Below are 21,400 nucleotides of genomic sequence, written 5' to 3'. Positions count from 1 at the left end.
ACCAAATTCAGACCTTCTGTAAGTGAGTGCAACTCCACAGACATGACATATTGCAGCTTGCAGGACAAGATGGGGATTTGACCTGCAATGGTATGTGTTCTTTTCATATAATTTTTCCCAGCTAAAGGAAAACCAGTACTCCCACCCCGCTGCAATTAATAGAAAGTATGTTGGGTTGAATGGCTGTCTCCTAAATTATCCTCCCAGCTCTGCATTATTTGCCACCAAGAAGCAGTAGTGATGTAGGGCATTGTGTGAAACAAGACATACAGGGGTCTGTTTAGAAATCAAGCCAAAAAATCACTGAAATAGGGTTTCACTTTGGACTGAACGGAATGTGAAATGTTTCCCTAAAATTAAGAAGAAAACATACTGTATTCACTCACTGACTTAACCCACAGCTAAACACTTTATTTCAGATATGAAAGGCCTAATCTAGTCTAAACTGGAAAAAGAATTAGGGTGGTTTTCTTTTTCCAAAAGCTCTTGAAAGTTGAGAGATATATGAAAAGTCTGAGGACCAGCAGATCCAAGATAAATTCCCTCCTCTGCCTAAGGGCAATCCCCCAGCTCCAGCCTCCACTTGGGTATGTGCACTCCCACACTGTCCCCTTGACACTGTCCCTCTTCATACGAATAAATAGACCAGTGAGTCTAATTTTAAAAATAAACAATATTTTTGGCATGCAAGCTCTTTCTTCAAGACCTGAAGAAGGGCTTGTGTGTCTGAAAACAGATCTCTGGGATTTTTTCCATCCCGACACCTGTGGGATATCCCCTGTTTTGGCAGCCAAGGGAGGAGGGAGATCCCTGCAGGGACAGCAGGGCTGGCGAGGCTCCTGGGCGAAGGACGTGGGAGCAGCCCAGGCTCTGAATTCCCTGCTGCTTGTACTGCAGCTGTAAATCAGTCCTCCTCTTCTCCCTCCAGGAAAGGAAGAAAAGACCTCCAGATCTACGTACTTAGGCACTTCAAGTTAGACTTGCCACATTACACAGGGATAAATGAAGTACTGCTTTTTGAGAATTTGCGTCATCTTCTTATTATTATTATTATGATTATGAAATTAAACTATATTATTAAATTAAATTACATTCAATAATAATAATCTAATATTAATAATATTAATTTCATCATCATCATCATCATCCAGGGCTAACTAAATCCTCTGTGGGCTGCTTCGCAGTGAAGTTCATGTTTACAGAAGCTGGTGAAGTTACTTCAGCATGAATGAGACATACTGAAAGGCATGGTTAGAAATGCAAGACAGCTTCTAAAAGACCCCCTGTCCTTGTCTTCCTTTAGAAAGAGTACCTGTGATCTGTGTTGGTGTGTGGTTTATCATCAGTCAGCAACCAAGCGCCACACAGCCATTCCACCTAGTGGAATGGGGGAGAGAATTGGAAGAGTAAAAATGAGGAAACTTATGGGTTGAGATAAAGACAGTTTAATAGGTAAAGCAAAAGCTGCGCACAGAAGCAAAGCAAAACAAGGAATTCATTCACTGCTTCCCATGGGCAGGCAGGTGTTCAGCCATCTCCAGGAAAGCAGGGCTCCATCACGCATAACCGTTACTTGGGAAGAAAAACACTATCACTCCTAATGTGCCCCCCTTCCTTCTTCTTCCCCCAGCTTTATATACTGACATACTCAGTATGTCAGGCTGTGTCCCCTCCCAGCTTCTTGTGCACCTGGCAGAGCACGGGAAGATGAAAAAGTCCTTGACTAGTGTAAGCACTACTTAGCAACAACTAAAACATCTCCACATTATCACCAGTTTCCAGCACAAATCCCAAACATAGCCCCACACTAGCTACTATGAAGAAAATTAACTCTATCCCAGCTGAAATCAGGACAGGTGGGAAAAAGGCAGCAGTGCAGAGCAGCAGGTGGTTCTGGAGGTAAGGCAGGGGAGTAGGGGTGAAGGCAGGGGCCAAGGAAAGGCACTACCTGCCCAGCTGCATGTGGATGGCATGGGTTCTGGCAAGGAATAGACAACAATATTTGGAACATGGCTTGGTAGGGTCACCTTCTAACTGTAGATCTGAAAATTGGTTGTGTTTTTAGTAACCAGTCTCAAATCAGTCTCTGGAAAGCCCTGTTTGAAATTTTTCAGAAATTCTTTGTGTTGATGAGCCTGAGATTTTTCAGGGCTCACAACTTAGTGGAATTAAAGCAGATTTTCCCAGTGGCTGGTTACAAAAGCTCCATCCCTGGCTAAAGGCAGCTTCTCTGTCAAATTGCAAAGCCCTTGCACAAGGTCAAACAGCTATCTCTCCATAAAACAGTTGCAAATTTTTTTCTAATTTGGTAATCTCTATTTTGCTTTTACCTTGTTCTTAGAAACAGGTGAAAAAAATTAGATGATGCATTAGAAAGACAACTGCCCAAAAGTCTCCCAACAAAACTGTCCCCTAGAAAGGCATCTGATGTTGCGGATTTCAGCAGAGTTAAAACCGGAGCAAAGTTCTAAGCATTAAAGCTGGAGTTTTATAATGAGAAGTACTGTGCAAGATTTGCTATAAGCAACCCTTTCAGATCTATCAATAGTACAGTTAAACACAAATTGACAGATGAAACTTTCAGGATGCCCTTATTAACAAGTGAATTAGACAAAGTGAAATCATACTGAAAATGCTCTCCTTTAGCGTGTTTTTCAAATCACCTGTATTTTTGTTTACCGCCCTCCAAATTCAGCATGTTGCCACTTTCGTATACCTCAGAAAGCCTCAGATTTATACCACATTGCATGTGAACTGTGAGGAAAGGTGCTATCAGTGATTATGGGCAAAATCCCGCCCACACACGTGTGCATGACTCCTGTTGGGTTTGGTGGAGTTTCACATGCATAGATGAGGGTGGGATCTGGTGCTTAATCTGATGACATTTTTTCTGTACAGCACAGCAGGTTAATAATAAAATGGCATCTCTTCATTTCTGCATGTAATTTTTTTTTGAAAGAAATAACTGCTATGTCTTTGGATCAGGTGTTAATTATTCCCAGTAAGGTTTGGTGGGTAACTAGTGATGCAGATATCAAACCACCCACTCTCTTTGTAGATGAAGGGAAAGTATCAGGAGGATTTCTGCTGAAGTATTCATCACATCTCAAGTCTCAAATTGTCCAAACCATTCAATTATAACACTTCACTCAATGCATGTCAGCATGTCTGGCACTGTGTTTCAGGAATGAGTTGAGCTGGATTTCTCAAAGAGGCAGACGTTGGCTTGTCCCCTTGAGGGACAACAGAAATAGAGTCTATTGGCTCAAAGTTGAGACCTGTTCCTGGATCAGTACGTGGGAACTATGGGAACTATTACAGCTTTCTAACTTTGTAGCCTCCAGACTCAGTTCACACATACATATGTAAAAGGCTAAGATTTCCTGTGGTAGCAGCACAAACATACTGTTTGGCACCGAATAAATAGGTAAAACACTGAACTGGTGATGACACGGTAAACAGGTCTAGGGATGTGGGCCCTATCAGTACATATCTAACCCTATCCTCACCATCACCTCCCTATAACGGTAAATGGAAACACTACCTGAAAGAGGAAAGGAAATCCTTTGAGTCCTTCAAGGGCTATATGAGATTTTGTTGTTAACTGCAGAGATACGATACATCACTGTCAGGAAGCGGTAACCCTGGATGATGGTCACTGATGGTAAAAAAGGCTTTCACAGGGACATGATGGACACCATGCCTATTATGTAGTGGAAGGCAAAAAAAGCGTAGCCGGAGAACTTTTCAGCGAATGGGGACATCACGTGAGCAGATACCTCCTTCAGCTCTTTGTGTTTGCTTTCTGTGCTGGCATGGGCTGTGCATGTTCCCAGAGCAAAGAAAAGGCTGCTCACAGGGTTTTTAGTGTTAATGTTCAATTTGATGTACCAATATAGTTCGGCTTGCACAGGCTATAATGAGCTCAAGATCATAAAGCTCTTATCAGCCACCCTGTTCAACTTTAAATGTAGCTCAGATGATTCAGGTTCCTCCTTACTCTCACTTCAGTCTGTTTTGACCTGAAGCTGTGGAATGACATTGGTGAAAATTAGCAAGGTCAGTAAATATCATTCAGGAGAATATTTCTAAAGCCCTCAGCAGAATTCAGCCGATATCAGAGTCTGTCTTTGTGACCTCCATTCAGAGTATGGTCATGTTTCTGTTTCATCTTCCCTATTTTTAGCAGGAATCCTAGTGGTGGAAATACTTTGTCTATTAAAAATAAAAAGTAAAAAATTGTTTCCAGAAAGCCTTGCACGAGGAGGCAAATGAGTTAGGGTGCAGGAAGGTAATGGTGACACAAGGATTCTTCCTCTGGCACTCACTTACTAACCCAGCCCGTAAGAAGGAAGGCTGGTCTTTTCAAGAAAGTGCTAGTCATGCACAGAAACACAGGGATGTACCCACATGACTTCTGAAACAACAAAGCGTGTTTGCATCTGGCCTCTTGTGTGAGCAGAGGAGTTCAGATCTGCCTGCCTGTGCCTGCAGAGATAAGTCCTGAGTGATTTAGGAGCACATATCCCATTAAGACAAATTCCCACCCAATCAGCTCAACTACATTAATACCTATTCACAGGCTGCGTAGAACCGGTTGCCAGCCTGACCTAGTTGTCAGGCTACATGCAAAATGGTGCCTAATGCGAAGGCTGTGTTTGTTACCACACATTCGTGCTACTGGAGGATTCAGTATATCTGGTTCATAAGCATGACCAGCTAAAATGGTATGTTTTTAATTAGGAGGAAAACCAGAAGACAACAGACATCTGAGGGCAGTTTTGCTGAGAGCTAAATTGATGGTGAAAAGCTTTCAGTTTTTGAAACCGTTCGATAACCAGGTGTTTTCTAGTGTAGTTCTTTAGTGCATTTCACTGCAGAGTGTCAGTATTACTTAGCACTATCACATTTACATCAAGTCAAATGCTGTAATGCAGAGAGTATCACCATAAGGAATGAAATGTGTCAGCCTGCATACAGGGATTCTTGGGAAATATTTCCCTTTCAAAAATCCTGCGGCTTTTATACAAATTCTTCTCACATGTTTGCTACCCTAAAATTCACAGGTAATTACAATGGGATGAATAATCCACATTAATCAGGTAAGCAGGTATTTGAGTTCCAGCACATCTCCTATCAGACAATGCACATGAAAATACAGTAATTGAAGCTGCGGAGAGAATTCCCCACTGACAATGTCTATGTAAATCCACTGTAAAGAATAATTCTACGATTATGTAAAATTTGAACAAGTCCTTTTATCTTTAAAAGAATTCTGCACCCTATTTTGCTTAGCACACCAATCTGGAGGCCCACAGAATAAGAAACGAATTGTCGCAGGGTCCAATCCTACAGGATTCATACAGAGCCAAAGCCATTGCTGGTGTAACACTGGTGGCTACTCTTTAGTCCAGCTGTCATCTTCCTGGAGAAAATTCCTCTGAAATAATGTAGCACATCGTTACTGGGCTTCACAGTCCCCTGAAGCTCTCTGTCTCCCTCTACCCCTCTCTCACCCCATATCTCAGAATTTCTTACTGTAGTCTGTCTTTCACTCTATATCTTTATTGTAACAACTTTCCCTCTATATTGGTTATTTTTATAAGGCCAGGTTCTCACATTTTCTCAACCTGACTCAATTTTCATACGTACTTAGATGACATGGAAGGGTCAGTATTATGCAACCTTATTCTGGTAAGCACCCTGGCCCTAACAGACTCCTTGTGAGATGGGAAATTGCCAGCAGGGCAATAAAAACCTTGAAATGGGATCACAAAAATCCAGCAGGTGAGTTGGGAGCTAAGGAAAAATGCCACAGGCAAGGGCACTTAAAGTGACATTTCTACTGATTACTAGGATACTAAGTCTGAAAGTCACAGCTGACCTTTCCTGGAGTTTGGGGCTCTCCTTAGCTGGAAGGGGAAGTCTTCACCCTGAGCTCTTAGCCTACTTGTGCAGGAGGAGAGATGTGAAAGGGGTTTCCCTCATTGCCTGAAGGTATGTGTGCCTCTACTTTTCACCTCTCAAGTGAACACTGCTGGTTCCTCATGTTATGCTTTGGGAGGTTGCACTGAACATCTGGTGGGCCACAGAGAGGGCATGTGAGAGACACATAGTTATTTGGTTCTCTGGACTTCACAGTAAGAGTTTCCCTGGCAGTGAAAACTGGATTTCTATCCTATTTAAGTGAACATTTTTATAATGCTTCAGTCAAATTCTGTCCTCTTCCTTCCTGCTCTGCATGCTGTAACTACAGGCTTGGGAGTCACACGTTCTTAGTCCGGCCTGGGACGAGGGACACTACCCATGCTTCATGCTACATATTGGAGGACCTTCCATGTTTATGCAGGGGTCAAACAGGAATTGTGGGGATCTAAATGTTGAATATAAGAGATGCAGTAGCACTTAGATAATAAGGGTTTTTTGTGGCTAAAGCATTTCCCCAGTCTGCCTTGTCCTGGAAGCAAGCAGCGTGCCACACAGGAGCAAGGGTGGTAGGTTCTGACCTAAACTGGAGTGACGTATAAATGTGAAGCCAGTCCAAAAAATTTCTTTCCCTGCCTGGCAGCCAGCATGCTGGAGCTAAGTTCAGATGAGTTTGTATTGTTAAGACTCCATGACTTTCTTGCTGCTGCTACTGCAAGTCCTTGCAAAGGAGGCAGGGAAGAAGCAGGGCCACACTTCTCTCTCAGCATGAGTTTTCCAAAGAGCTTTCTGTAGCAAGAGGAACACACTGCCTCATCTTTGAGACTGGGACAACAGCGGATCCCTCAGGAGACTGTTCCAAATAAATTAAATATATATCTAATAAAACAAATCACAACTTAGTTAAAAGGCACATGAACAATTCCCAGAGAGACTCTCACTCATCACCCCAAACTTGCCATTTTAATATATGACCTTGCTATAACAGTACATATCTGTTAGTGAGTGTCACATGAACTTACACTAGTGATCATCCAATATACTCCTGATACACTGTGTGTGCTATCGCATGAAGTCTTAGCAGGGCTAAAGCCTAAAACCAGCACGCTCCTGTGTTTCTTGAAATAAATTAGAAAATATTCTAACAATGTTTCACTAATGATATGTAACAAGTTAAAAGCGTAAGTGATGAAGGGCAAAAAAATAATCTCTCCCTTTCTTAACAGTCTTGGCTACAGGTTATGATAAAATAGGTAATGAGAGGGAGAAACTGTGGTGCTTTGGTGGTAGCTGAAGTTTCTTTGGTAAATAGGGGAAACTGACCTGAGTGTAGATTGGTAGGCATTAAGACAGATACCTCATCAGATGGCAGGTTTGTGAAGAAGAGGGAAAAAAAAAACCCAAGAGAAAAGACTAGGAGAGACATATTAAAATATCAGAATAATACCTGGTATTAGCACAAAGTGTTAAAAGACAGAAGCCAAAGTAGCAGACTTTGACCAGAGACAGGGAATCTGGAATCGGTGTGTTTATTCATGTATCTAAGGGCACATCCGTGCACAGTCAGGGCCCAAATCTTCACACTGATATTCTGTATGCTTCAGCTCATCACTAGTTGGAGGAGGGAAAAAAAAAAGAAAAAAAAGCCCTGAAAAAAGCTGAGGCTTGTAACAGATCTCACCTACCTTTCACCAGAGACTAGCTGCTGGTATGTTTTTCTATAATAGCAGCGGCATTGGTGACTTCTCCAGCTTCACATCTTTGAATTAAGTATACATAATGACATATCACTGCAGCAAGGCTTGAATGGTACGAGGAATGTGATAACCCACTGCCCAATGCCTATTCTATCCAGGCAATGCAGACTGTGCTGCATGCTTGCTGCAATGCCATCCATGTGCTCTCAGAAACAATAATCAAGTCCTTCACAGCCAGAAAAGCCAGCCAATGCCAGCAGTGACAAAATCACAGCAACACAAAGTAGATTTAGCATATTTTTATCCTATTTTTAAAAAATTTCCTTTTTTCCTTTTTTTTTTTTCCCCTTTTCCCCAGTCCCGACTCATCTGCAGCCTGTGCCTTTTCATCTTCCAGCCAGCTACGGAGATCCTCTGGGAAAGGGAATACTTCCATACACACAGCACCTGCTTCCCTCTCCCCTGCAACAAATAAATACCCTCAAGCCCTTCAATTTACTTCGGAATCATCCAGCACAGTTTAAACTTTAACCCTGTAATGTATTTTTAAAGGGGTTCTTAGGTAAAGCTTGTGCATGTGTGCAGGCATGCATGTTTGTGTGCATGCAAATATTTCTGCCTGCTGCCCCAGACAAAGCCATCTCCATGTCATTTGGTTAGCAGCTTCCTCAAAATGACTGTAATGCCCCTGAAGTGTTCAGGCATCATAAAATCCTCAGATCACAGATGGACCGATTTCTGAGGCAAGAGGAGATCTTCGGGTGTGCGAAGCTCTTTCTGGGCCTGATGCAGATGGATAGTCAAAACAACTAAGCTTATCAAAAATATCAGATTGTTAAAAAAATGTTTAGCCTCTATAATGACAGTCACATATCCCGCTGTATTGCTTTCTCTTACTGGATGTTGCTGAGTGAAAGCATTCCTAGTTTTGTCCCGTGTTTTCTAGCCTGTTTTTCATTCTCTTGCCCTGTCACTGAATTCTTCCACAGTCCTTTCAGGGGGACTCATCTATGAGGATACTTACTTGCATCTTTACTGGTTTTAAGTTTCAGCTTTACCTTTTACTCCGCTCTATTTCCATATGTCATTTTCCTTTTCTGCCTGTCTGGGAGTTGCTGTACCTAACTCTGTAAAGCATTATCTCTCCATCTCTCTAAAGTGTTTTGTGGTACTTTGTGTGAAGGATGGCATATAAAAATAAATTGTATTGCACTGTATTTTTGGACTGGCATCTAATCTTTACCGAGCTCATTCAGCCTATTTCTGAAAAACATTGGATCTTAAAGACTCTTCTGATCCAATGAATCTTGATGACTTTTCTGATCCTAGAAAAAGACTCCCTAATTTTCAAGTCATCTCCTGACACTAACACAGAGATAGGAGTCAGAAGAGTAGCTTGAAAAATAGGGTTTTACAGAAAAATATTCCTGGAACTCTTCCTTGTCTATCGTGTGTCTTAACCTCACCTCTGCTCTCCACCCTCCATTTTACTTGCAAATGTCCACCAGTATGAGTGCTGGGCTGGTGGGGGAGGCGGGGAGTGGGAAGCAGGCTGATGGTGTACTGCACTTGTAGCGAAACAATCCAACAGCTTGCTGATGCATCTATTTGGCTTAGGATGGAAAATTAGAACAGCTTTAATCTGCTAGCAGCATCAAGCAGGGAAGCACTCCCTGGAGTGAAAGCGTTAGGAGTATCACAGCAGGGGCTGATGAGAGACAGCCTGCCGCGGTGTCACAGCAATGCAGTTGCACTTGATGCACAAAAAGCTGGGGTGCTAAGGAGGACCCAGGTGTCCTGACTGGGAATTGTAGGGGGAGAAAGAATAGGCTTTTGTATTGGGCTCTTCTGCAATAGGAAAATACTTTCAAAGACATGCTCCCATATTACTGTCTTTGCTTGCTCTTCCTCACCTTTTGCACCCTGCCACATAAGAAATCTGGTCCCTACCTTACCAACTGCAGTGTGCATGTGCATTCCTACCCCAACATGGGGACCCATTTGATTCAGAGAGCTTCTGCATAGGTACAGCCATGACTATATGTGAAGCGGTCAGGATTTGTCCTCAGACTGGAAAATTTAGTGAGCAGCAGCCATACTTCTGCATTTGTTATGCAAAGCACAGATATGTTTGCTTTCTACTAAATAACTCTATTCATAATAATGAAAGGGCAAGCCCTGAGCTACTAAGGAAAAATGTATAGCACAGAGATCTTCCTTGCTTGCACTGAGACTCACTGTACTTTGCAGGACTGTTCAAACGCCTGGACATTTTGGGGGGGAAATTTAGCTTGTGGCTTTTTTTGTAAGGAGGAAAATGACACCCTGGAAGGTCCTCCTGCATAATCTACTTGTTGCATTTGTTCTTTGGCACACTAGAACAGTTATGTATGCTGACAGCTGACCACTGCTCCTGGAAAATACCCCCATCCCCACTTGCAAATGCGCTTAATTTTACTGCAGTGAGTAGCTTGGCTGCACTCTGTGTGTGCACATGTGAACATAGAGGTAGGTATAGCACATACATTTACAAGGTGAGAGCTAAGATTTGTGAAGACAGCAAGACATATTAAGATCTTACAAAAACAAGGAACTCTGAAGTTTGCAGTACAAGATATGTACTAGCTAAACATTGTGGAGCTAAGACCCAATGGCAAAGAGTGGCTATTTGTGGTTTGGGTTTTTTCTTTTGGGTTGTTGGGATTTTTTTTGTTTGTGGGGTTTTTCTTAATGTGTATTATTTTCTTAATATATTTGGACAAACTGACACATTTACAATAGCAAAGCTTAGGTGTGAACCTGGAATCTTGGCAAAGTTCATTATTAACCACCTGATGTATGTTTCTGTAGCCAGAATATATGATTTACTCTGCCTTGTGTTCATAAATGGTCTTCTCCAGCCTACTTAAAGCCTCGGTTCCCCTTGGGAATACAGGGTTATTACCAACGGTCAGAGTGCTGCCAGTCTGCATTGCTTTGTGTGGATCTGAAAAGTAGCTAGGATTTCAATCCTAAGCATAAATGCTTCCTAATCATTTTATGTTTCTATGAACATCAGACCTGGAAACCAGCTTACATATGGTGTGCAACAACACCCAGTTACCTTGTCCAACCTTACAAAGGACTTATATGTCCCACTTCTCCTTGGAAGTCGTCCAAAATTGTGCTGATGTTTCTCAGTCTCTTTTCTCCTCACTTTAGAGCTGCTGACAGCTGTTTCCTCCTCAGCCAGTTATTTGAAACTGAATCTGAAAACGCAAAGACTACCTGCTTCTAAAGGCTTTCTCTACAAAGTGCACCTACAAGGTCTCTGATGACAAATAGCAATACATTGTTTGTGTGAACCTCTGAGGCTAAGCTGGAAAGTGGGGAATTTGCTGTCCATATGCTGGAAGCATGAGGGGCTTTCTGATACTTGTATGGGCCAGGAAGCACCAAATTAATGTGTAGTGAATAGCATGTGTACGCTGGTAAGAGGGGAATGAAGGTTGTGTCACTTTCATCAAAGAGTCCTGAGGTCCAATTCCTTGAAAATGTGAGGAAGAGGTGCTGGAGTAAAATCGCCATGGAGACTTTTTTCTTGCTCTCAGCAGAGACAAAATGGATTGGCTGGGCTTAGCATAAACCTGTGTAAAGTTATTTTAGTATACTGTACTGTAGACCTCTCAGTAGCAGTAGAAAAGCATCTTTTGTATAAAATGGACTTAATGCAGGATAAACTGTATTGTGTGGAGACAGGTTCAGCATGCTCAAAAATGGTTACGTGCACTGAAATGCTGAGATGCTTCTTTATAAAGTCCCGGCCACTGCTGCACACAGGAGCATGCTGGAAAAGGTGTAGTCCAAATGGCTGGAGCGCTCTTGAAAGTGAAAGCTCAGGCAGTTCTCCTTCACACAGTTTGTACAGTTTAGTTCTAGGGAAAAGCAGACAGCCAGAACTTGCCTGCTCCTAATCACTGGATGGGTGATATGAGGAGAAACTATGACAAGGCTAGCATCCAGCAGTGTCATGCTGGTCCCAAGTGTTCATGAATACATTAAGAGATGCACTTCAGCATCTTTCAGAGACATTGTCATCATGCTTTCAGTGAAATCTCTGCAAGTCCAAATAATGTCACTTATTAAGGATGTGTTTTTAAATATTTTAACAGCTCATGTACAGTATTTCTGAAGATTAATGACACAGAAGACACAGTTCCTTCTCCGCTGTACTGGAGTGAGTAAATAATACTCTTCACTAACACACAATACAAAATCATCTAGAAATGCAGAACATCATGGCTGCTTCATTTAAGGATTTTCTGACTAGTTTTAGTATTGTGGGTTAAACATAAAACGGAAGAGTTCTTGCTTTAATTGTTTTCCAGTTTCCAAAGGGCTAGCAGTAACTATTTTTTACCTCATTTCCAAGAACATGTGAGTGCTGCCACTGGAGTTCTACATCATAATAATATTAAACTAATATGCAATTAGTACCATGAGGAAAAGGCTGGGTTTTTTTGAAATTTACACTGATATGATGACCTTACCCACTGCGAAATTTTATAGCAATGGTAAACTTCTGCTTTAACTCTGTGTATACAACCTTCCCACTCCCATCAATTAATTTTACCAGGCTAAATTCTAAGGGGACCTAACTCTAACCATGCTTCCATATACAACCTTCTAAACACTTTTCTTAAACGCTCTTACACTCCTGAATAGTCAAAACAAAGTAATTTGGATGATACTTTATGTGTTTATAATAACTATGAACAATTTTTCTCCTTTTGTTTGCAATATCTTATCAATCTTATGAATCTTTTATGTTATATTTTATCAGTACTGCATTTACATACTTATAAGTTTCAGATTTTATATTAATAAAGATTAGAAAAGCAACCCACCCAGAAATACATCAAAAAGCAGTTAAGGTTTTTTGTTAAAGTTAAATCTTGTGAAATCAATTAGGTCCAGGTCTTCAAACATATTCTCTTCCTAACACCTGGTGATGATAATAGGAAGACTTGTATACGCCTTCAGAGTCTGATCCTAATGCTCTGAATTCAGTAGAAAGACTTCTGATAATGCCAGTGAGCTATGGTTCGGGCTGTCATTGCTGGAGAGTAATAAATCCACCTGAGCAGATGTGTCTGAATCAGGAGACCAAGCATCTATAAGGACCTCTCCATCTGGTTCTCCATGGTAGATATTCCTTCATCTTGTCTCTTCTGCACAAAGAACATCAGTGGTATCCATGGTTGTCACGTTGTACTTTGTTTTACGATCCCTTTGTAGAGTGGCTCATATGCTAAAGCCAGACTGAAACTAAACATGTGTGTTTGACTTCACTTAGCAATGTGAGAGTGTGAATCCTCAATCAGGCATCACCTTAAAAACCGTTATTGAGTAATTAATCTATAATTCATAGTGCAACTGGCAAGCAAATAGGTTTAACAAAGGAATTTTCAGTTACATGTCCAGAAAACAGTGAATGATTTATTACTTTACTCATAGCTGAAAGCAAATAATCTTTGACCTGACAAGAAGTTACATAGTTGGAATAGGAGCTGCTTTTGAACTAAAACAAACCTTCTTATCATTTTCGTCCAGTCAAGAGCCCAAACTTACATCAGAAAATAATTAAAGAAATACCAAAGGCTGCAGCCAATTTGGCTGAGGATGGTCTGGTGCTGTATGATTTATTAGTGGCTAGGGTACTGCTATCTCTTGAGCTATTGTAATTGTTATTATTATCGACTTTATGCTTTGAAAGGAGTAAAACTTTAGCTCCAGAAGTCTAGAGTGGAAGTCTAGGGTCTGAACTCCCTTTGGTAAAGGATAGTGAAAAAATTTCCCAGTTTCTAGATGTACCTGTGGTCTCTGTGAGTCTTTCTGCTGCCTCTAGGCCTAGCTATGTCACAGAGAGCATGGTTTGCCTGTTGGATTAAATGAATAGAAAAGGGCTGTATATGCAAGGATTACAACCATCTGAGAGGACCTACGTCTGATCATGTTCAGGTTACCCAGTGTATATAACAGCTGACAATGAGGTGGTCCTCCTGGCTTAACGCCATTCCTCTGAATTTATGGAGTGTCCCTGGAAATAAGCTTCTGACAATATTACATGGGAAATGTAATTGTACACAAATAATATAAACATTAATTTATTTCTCATCACCAGGTTCCTTGCTGGTCTTTGCCTCCTGGTCTCAGGACCAAAAATGCTGGTCGAGATGCAACATGTGAACTAGACACGGTCCCCATAAAACTGACCACACAGCCCACATCCTTTGGAGAAAGAAATCACTATGGTTTGTGAGCATCAGCACACAACATGGGGCTTGGGGTATTTAATTGGGTTTTTACACACAACGTTTACACTGTGTGTCACTGAAATGTGAGACAAAGAGGGTGTCAGTCCTACTCAAATTGACTGTACAAGGCAGATGAACAGGTTATCTGGATCACAGTTAATCAGTAGCTGGGCTGGTAAACATTCCCTGTATTTACTTTAGTTCTTATACTGCTATATTAATCTACTGTAAGTTTTGCATTTGTGGAATTATTGCATTTTATCCCACTTTATTAGCTCATTTGTTGAGTAGGGCCCTACACTACCACTCATTTTTATAAGATTTTCTTATTTTAGCAAATACTAGATACCAAATAGGAAAGTGGTAAATCTGTTTGGCCTCTCCAGCAGTCATTTAAGATCACTGTGGTTTCCATGTTCATTTGACACCATAACAGTGGAAACCGTTATGAAAGTAGAGCTGACTTACAGACAAAACAAGTTCTTTAGTGATCAACCAGCTGAACGTTCAAAGCAGATATGCTGAATCTGAGACATTCAGGAAGGAGGAAGCACAGAAGTAAAAATTAAAAAATATTCATTATATTGTTTTGTTCATCTGTGTTTTCTCTGTGTAAATTACATATTGCGGGTTTCCCTCTTAGAATAGAGGAAGGTTTATTTTGATGATGAGGACCTTGCTACACTTACTAGTTAATATATACACAACAATTACTACTAAGAAAGCCCACTGTTAAGAGTTTCAAGCAAGCTTGTAATTTACATAAACTGGTGACCTCCAAAAAGTCAATCAGTCCTCAGTCAATAGCATTGATTTAAACTCTTTTGCAGCTCAAAGTTCAGGGACCTTTTTCAGCCTATTTGTGTGACCTGTGACGTTGCAGAGAAGAAAGAGGAATTTGGCTATCATCTGGATTTCATTTCACGATCTATATATCCCAACACAAATAGTCGCAACCAAGAAATCCATTAGGAATTCATGGCCTGTAGAGCTTGACTGTTCAACTGACAACATTTATCATGAGCTTTTTGCAAAATCATATGAGATTTCATAACAGGTGTCCACTTCACACAGGTCATCACCACTGTGGCCTGTGTCAAAATCCATTATACAGTAGCTGAAAGCCATACATACATGTTGCCAGCTACCTCCTTTTCCAATGTGTGGTAGAATGCAGTGAGCGATAAGCAGGAGACACCAAGTTTAGATCTGAACTTCCCTCTGCTTCTGAATTTCTCCCCCGAAGCTGAAAATGAGATGGCAGCATTGAATGTAGAGTTCTCTTTTCAGTCAAACTTCAGTTGTGATACAAAGAGGAAAAAAAGAGGACAATAAGCATAGGGTTTAAATAAAAATCCAACACATTATATTATTGTTTAGTAGCCACTTTTAAACAAAACATAACCATATAAAATTCCACTCATTCTTCCTGAATTTTGTTCCAGACTTGTCAGGCTGGGCTGTTTTGATGTGTAATGAGTCTCTTATCTGACATTTCCTATTGTCCCTAGTGGTTGTAAAATCATTACTCCTGAGAAAACAAAGTTTACATGTTGATAAGTGGTGAAGGGAAGAATAGGGCTGTGATGAGAAACTGCAGCTACTCTTCTCACTTCTCTCTCATGCTGTCTCTAACAGGAATAATTCACATTCTTGCAATTTAGAGAAAAGTTTCTAAGTCCTCTATTTGGGAACATATTTCAGTTTCTCCTGGGAGCTGAAAGCAGTTTGCTGTGCAATGCTTCAGACTCTCACAGTGACGGATTTTCTGCTTCCTTCTCTTGGGGTAGAATCAATGACAGTGGGGTAGGTTCCAAAAAATTTATTGGAATAGGAAAAAAAAGACAAAAATAGTTGAACCCATTTAATAGCTGTGATATCATTTTACTGGCTTCCCCTCTCTGCAGGGCACATGTCAGTGGTTGATTTTGTGCTTGGAGCCCCAAAGGAAGGGTCCGTAAAGGCTTTTTCCATCCCAGTATCAAAAAGGGGACCCCAGAGACAGTTGTCCCTGATGTGATTAGCCACTGAAATGGTACTTGCAAACAGGGTGATGAAGTCCGCTGTAAAGTGATGAGGCTCAAAGTCACCTTGAGACATGGAAGGAAAGATTCCTAGAACTGGGAGAAAATATGTGAATTATTTATAGTAATATAATCCAATAATATTTTTAAAGTAACATCTGAAATCACCCTTATTGCATTGAGCAGCTTCTCAAAAACTGGATGGTTTAAAAAGGTTTAGCTTAAAATGAGCATATAAACAGTGCTTAGGATCTGAAGAAAGGAACATTAATTCATTTGCTTCAGGTTCTTAATGCACACATGTACTTGCTTTGCATTGCCTATGCAAGGAAATTATCTGCTAAATTAGCAAACAATACTTGCTCTGCCAAATCCAGTTTTCACATCTTAACTTGCAGTGATGCTCTTTCCCAATTGGACCTGCATCAGCTCCTATTATCACGAAAAATTCAGGGAAATATGTTCTGGAGTATACCACGGCATTCAAAAGACTTGGGTTTTCTCAGACCTGTAGAATTCCCAAGTGAAATTCTTCTCCCACCAACAACTCCCCATTAAAATCAGAGCTCTACACCTTTAAGAACTTCAGATGAACCTAATTGTTGTGGTATTGTACAGAAGAAGTGAGACACATCAAAATTTAGAGATAAAACAAAACACCTCTTACAGATGCAGAAGTTTAAGGGAAAGTTAATTTTGGTGATTTTTGGTGTAAATCTTTGAGTACCACTAAAAATATTTCTATCAATTTTTTCTCATGATATAAAGGCCCACAAGTAGTTTCCATTATTCTACCTCAGGTGTCCTGTAAAGCAAAAGGTTTCTTTTTTAAAAACATGTCTCAGGTTGATTAATATTTTGGAAAAAATATTACCCACATCTACCTAAATAGTTTAATGTATTTTCTGCCAATGAACCTGGCATTTAACACCAACTCATTTTGGAAATTCAGGTTAACCACCTCACAAACAAAAGAAGTTACAAAAATCCCAAGGGAAACACTATATTGCAGGAATGAAGCCTATATGCTTCTCCCTGTCCTTGTTACTTCATGTGGCCATAGCATTAGAAAGTACCTAGGTTCTCTGCTGCCCTGCCATCTCATAAGTGGGACCCCATCTCAAGAGCTAGGGCAGTGACACACTGACTATTTCCCTGCTGGCCAAAGTGCCTTTGCATCGTGCAGTTCTTCCTGCTCCAGAAAGAAAAAAAAAATTGTTTTTCATACCTCAAGCGGGCGGAGGCAGTCAGTTTGAATAGCTATAGTTCCTTAGCGTAGGTGAGCAAAAAGAGAAGAATCAAAAATAGCACTTTCTCTGAGAGCAAGCATGGTTTGATTCTTCTACAGCATACTATATCAGTGCCGCTCCACAAAATGGCAGCTGGCTGGCAGGCAGCAGCTTCGGAGAAAGATGAAGTGATACTCTCCAGAAAATGAGGTAACTGGTATGGAGCTACAAATCCTGCAGTGCTGGCTCCCAAAATGTTGGCTCAGGGTGGGGTGAGGTGCAGAGGGAGTGTCGTGGCGCAGGTCTGGATTGCCTCAGGGACATCTGCACGGGAAAGGAAGGAGATGTTGAGCTGGGATAGAATCGTGTAGATGCTGCTTTAAAGTCTTGCAGGCTGGTGCTTTGGAGTAATACCATTAGTTGACTACTTAATGTTTCAAGCATCTTCCCATCTTATTCATACTTTTTTAAAGAAAAACTCAGGGACAACCAATAACTGCATTAAACTTCCACCCACTTTTTGAGAGAGTGAAAATGCAAAGGGTGGGGAGAGAACAACAACGTTATCTTCACCTTTGCTTGTGTTTTAATTAAATGTAATGGGTCTGTTTCCAAGATTTACACCAACCTCTGTTTCAAAGTTGAAAATGCTGCAAATTTAACAACTTCAGTCTTTAAATGACCCTGAAATTAATAAACGCGTGATGTCAATGAAGTGTTACAGACTTTTATTTGGTAGAATCTGAACTGCTTTTATTGCATGCTCCTGTGTCCTCATACCTGTATAGGGCGGAACTCTCAATGTGAAACTCAGTAAATATAGCTAAAAATTGTGACAGAGGGTTTTAAATTTCATGGCAAAAAAGAAGCAGAGAAACATACTACAGCCATATGAAAGACATGGTCATTTTATCTTTGCTTGAGAAATCCAAATATAAAGACGAAATTGCACTTGGGTTTAAAAAAAAAAAAAAAAGTGGAGCAGAATTTGGCCCTGGTTCTTGGAAAATCTGCCCTTAATTTAGCTGAGAATAAGGATGCCTCCTTTCTAAATGGATGGGGTATGGCAAATTTGCTAGTGTGAGAAGAAGCTTGTATAACATTTTAGCTACTGGGCAATATATTCTCTGCTAAAAAAAATCTTACAGTGCCTCCTTAAGTGCAAACAGAGGTAGCCAGCAGACAGTGTACAACATGTGTAACTCTGGGCACAGAGAACTTTGCGAGTCTGCCAAAAACTCATCTCATTAGTGCGCTTTGCAGCTGTAGAACAACCGTTTGGCTGAAATGATGTAGGCTGAATATAAAACCATGTCCTGGAGGTGAAAGGCCCAGTCGAGGGAGTACGCTGGAACACCGTGCACCAGAATGATGTTCTAGGAATTCCCTGGTCAGGGTACGGAAATTCATCTGCACATCTTGATACCCGGCTTTGACAGGAAAAGGTATATTCTCTGCAGTGAGGTCTTTCTTTGCAGCTAGCTCAATCCTGGAACTGTAAGGCTGGAGCAGTACATCTTTTATACATAACACTCACAGACCTGATATACTTGCGTCAGGAAGGAAATTAAGACAGCTGCCTGTCCCGTAGGAGCACAAATTAAATGCTGAAGCCCAATACATTTATGCAATGTTTTATACACCTCCAAAACACAAAAGCTGTCAAGTCACAATTTTGGTGGTTTTTGAATTGTTTCTTATACACTGTCAGGGTTTCATGCACCATTCTTTACATTTAAATAAAGCAACACAGACTGATTTCTGACATGCACCCTCCTATCACATCTATCAGTGCAGTACAGTGAGTGTTAAATGAATGTCACCACAGAGCCTCTCTCTCTCTCTCTCAAGTTTTAAATTTCCCTTGCTAGTGTAAAACTTAATGAAAGCCCTGGAGTATACAATAGCATTTTGAAAACAGGAATTTGTGACTGCTGTGAATCATCACTCACAGCAGGGACCCAGAAATGTGAATTGTGGGAGGAACAGGCTCAGTCCCCCTCTCTTTTTTACTGGGAATTTATTACAGGCGTGTCATTATTTACAATGCACCATTCACATCCTCTAAAGAGCCAATAAACTGGCTGCTGAATATGCATTTTGCTCTGTGGTGAACACAGATGTTTCCAGCTAATATCCATTTCATTTAATTTCTTTTCTTTAAAAAAAAAAATCTATCTTGCTATTTCTGTAGCAGCTGGGTAACTATTTGCCAGTCTTCAGTTTGGGAATCACTCCTCATATTTATTATAGTTGGTGCCATTTGTGTTGCTAAAAGTGAAGGTCTGTCCATATTACCATTCTCTGACTGTATTTGCAAGGGTACAGAATGCAGTTGCTAAAATTGTCTCACAGTTTAAAGAAAAGGCCTCTTGAGGATTCAGCACAGGTTCAGATTTCACTAATGATACGTGGCAAAAATAATGTCAGATGTTTTTGTGTTACGAGAGCACATCAGAAACCACTGGTGTTTGAGGGGGATTTGTTTTGGTTTTGCATTCCTGCGAGTAAAATATATTGTTGATTCACAACTGACAGGTTGGTGGTCATTAATTTACAGTCCCTTCATGTATTAGTAAGAGAAGGCATAGGGAACGACGGCAAACTGCAAAAGATTTGGAAGTTCAACTCAGATAATCATTCCCAACTTTAGATACTTATCTCTGCTAGCACTATCCCCTGGGAATGCAAAACTGGTCTGCCATTTCTGTGAAAAAAGACTCTCCTGAGATTTTTGTTTCCTGCATCTTGTCTGGCTGGAATCTGAAAGTTCAAAGGTAACTAATAAATACATTTCTGATTATCATCATCATTATTATTCGTAGTTCGATAGCAATTTTTTTAAACCCTCGCAAAAGCTGTGGTTTCGCATAGTTTGAATATGGATAATGGCTGAGGAGGTGGCAAAGAGGGGCTCGCGTTTTACCCAGATCAGATTGTTCAAACTAGATTGCTATTCTATAAATTCCTCCCCTCCTTGTGGTGTGGAAGGCAGTGTTATTGGGAATCACCAGATGGCTGGTTACAGATGGTGTTATACATTCTATCTTCAATTAGCTCTTGAAGAAGTGCTTATTGTTAGCTGTGGTGCCGTTCTTCCTCCACATGAAAACACTACCACTAAGACCTGCCCTGCCTGAACCTCTCCGATGAGCAAAGCGCTTTTAGATGTGAGGATGTGAGAAAGACTTCTCAAAAGCCCTTGCATGACAGAGTACTGAAAACCCAATGCTAGTGGATGACCTGCAAGTGAGCAGCTCCTTGATTTTTTACCTCCCACCTGCAGGTTATATCCAATTAAGGAAAGAAAACGTTATTTGGGCCTAGACCATGGGAGGTGGGGCAGAGCCATACAAAAGCAGAAGAACATAGCAACTCTTTCGAGGTGTCAAAGTATATTAGGCTTTGCTCTCCCACCCCAGTCTTCCACCTCCATTTGCACAATCACCACTGTCCTCTGACAGAGGCTGTGTATCACTGCTGTGTGGTTGGGGAAGAGGCAGGAAGACTGAAGACATCAAGCGGTATGCTCACGCTTCTGACTCACAGGAAGGACATCTGAATGAGTTAAGATGAGACAGTTCTGCTCAGAACAGCATGCTTGGAGACACTGTCAGCATGCTAAAGAGAGGAACCTGCAGCCCAAATTATAGTGGTAGGAAGATCTGGTTGGAGTATAAATGGGAAATTTCTCCTTGTAAAGAGCCAGAGTCTGTTTTTTGGGGGGACCTCTTTCTCACCTTTCTGGGGGGGTCTTTCCATTTGTAAAAACCTGAACCAGGAGTCTCCTGATATTTCCATGTAGGCTGATGTATGGAAGAGGTAGGTGTAGAAGGCATCTGAGTTAAACATTATATTGGACCAAGTTCTTACCTCCTCTATGCCTGGTGAAACCTTCAACCCCTGTGGCTGCAGAGTGGTTGCAAGGTGCAGGACAGTGAAGAATTAGGTATTTTGCATGTGGAAAAATAGCTTTCAATGCATATTAAACTAGTATGTGTCTTCCAATTAAAAAGACAAAAAAGATGTGTTTTTTCATCAAAATGTGAAATAGTCAAACAAATATTGAGGGTTATCAGATGATAGACTCAGCAAAGGCCAGTTCCCCCTTTAAATAAAGGGCAGGAATTCTCCATTGTCACTGAGAACTGGGTCACACACAGATGCCTGCCAACATCTGAGAGCAGGAGAAAGGTGGGTGCAAGGCTTGGTCTCTCATGCCACAGTAG

Source organism: Phalacrocorax aristotelis, chromosome 2 (genome assembly GCF_949628215.1).
Source record: "Phalacrocorax aristotelis chromosome 2, bGulAri2.1, whole genome shotgun sequence".
In the NCBI taxonomy this organism is placed as follows: domain Eukaryota; kingdom Metazoa; phylum Chordata; class Aves; order Suliformes; family Phalacrocoracidae; genus Phalacrocorax; species Phalacrocorax aristotelis.
Note: the sequence above shows the minus strand (reverse complement) of the source record.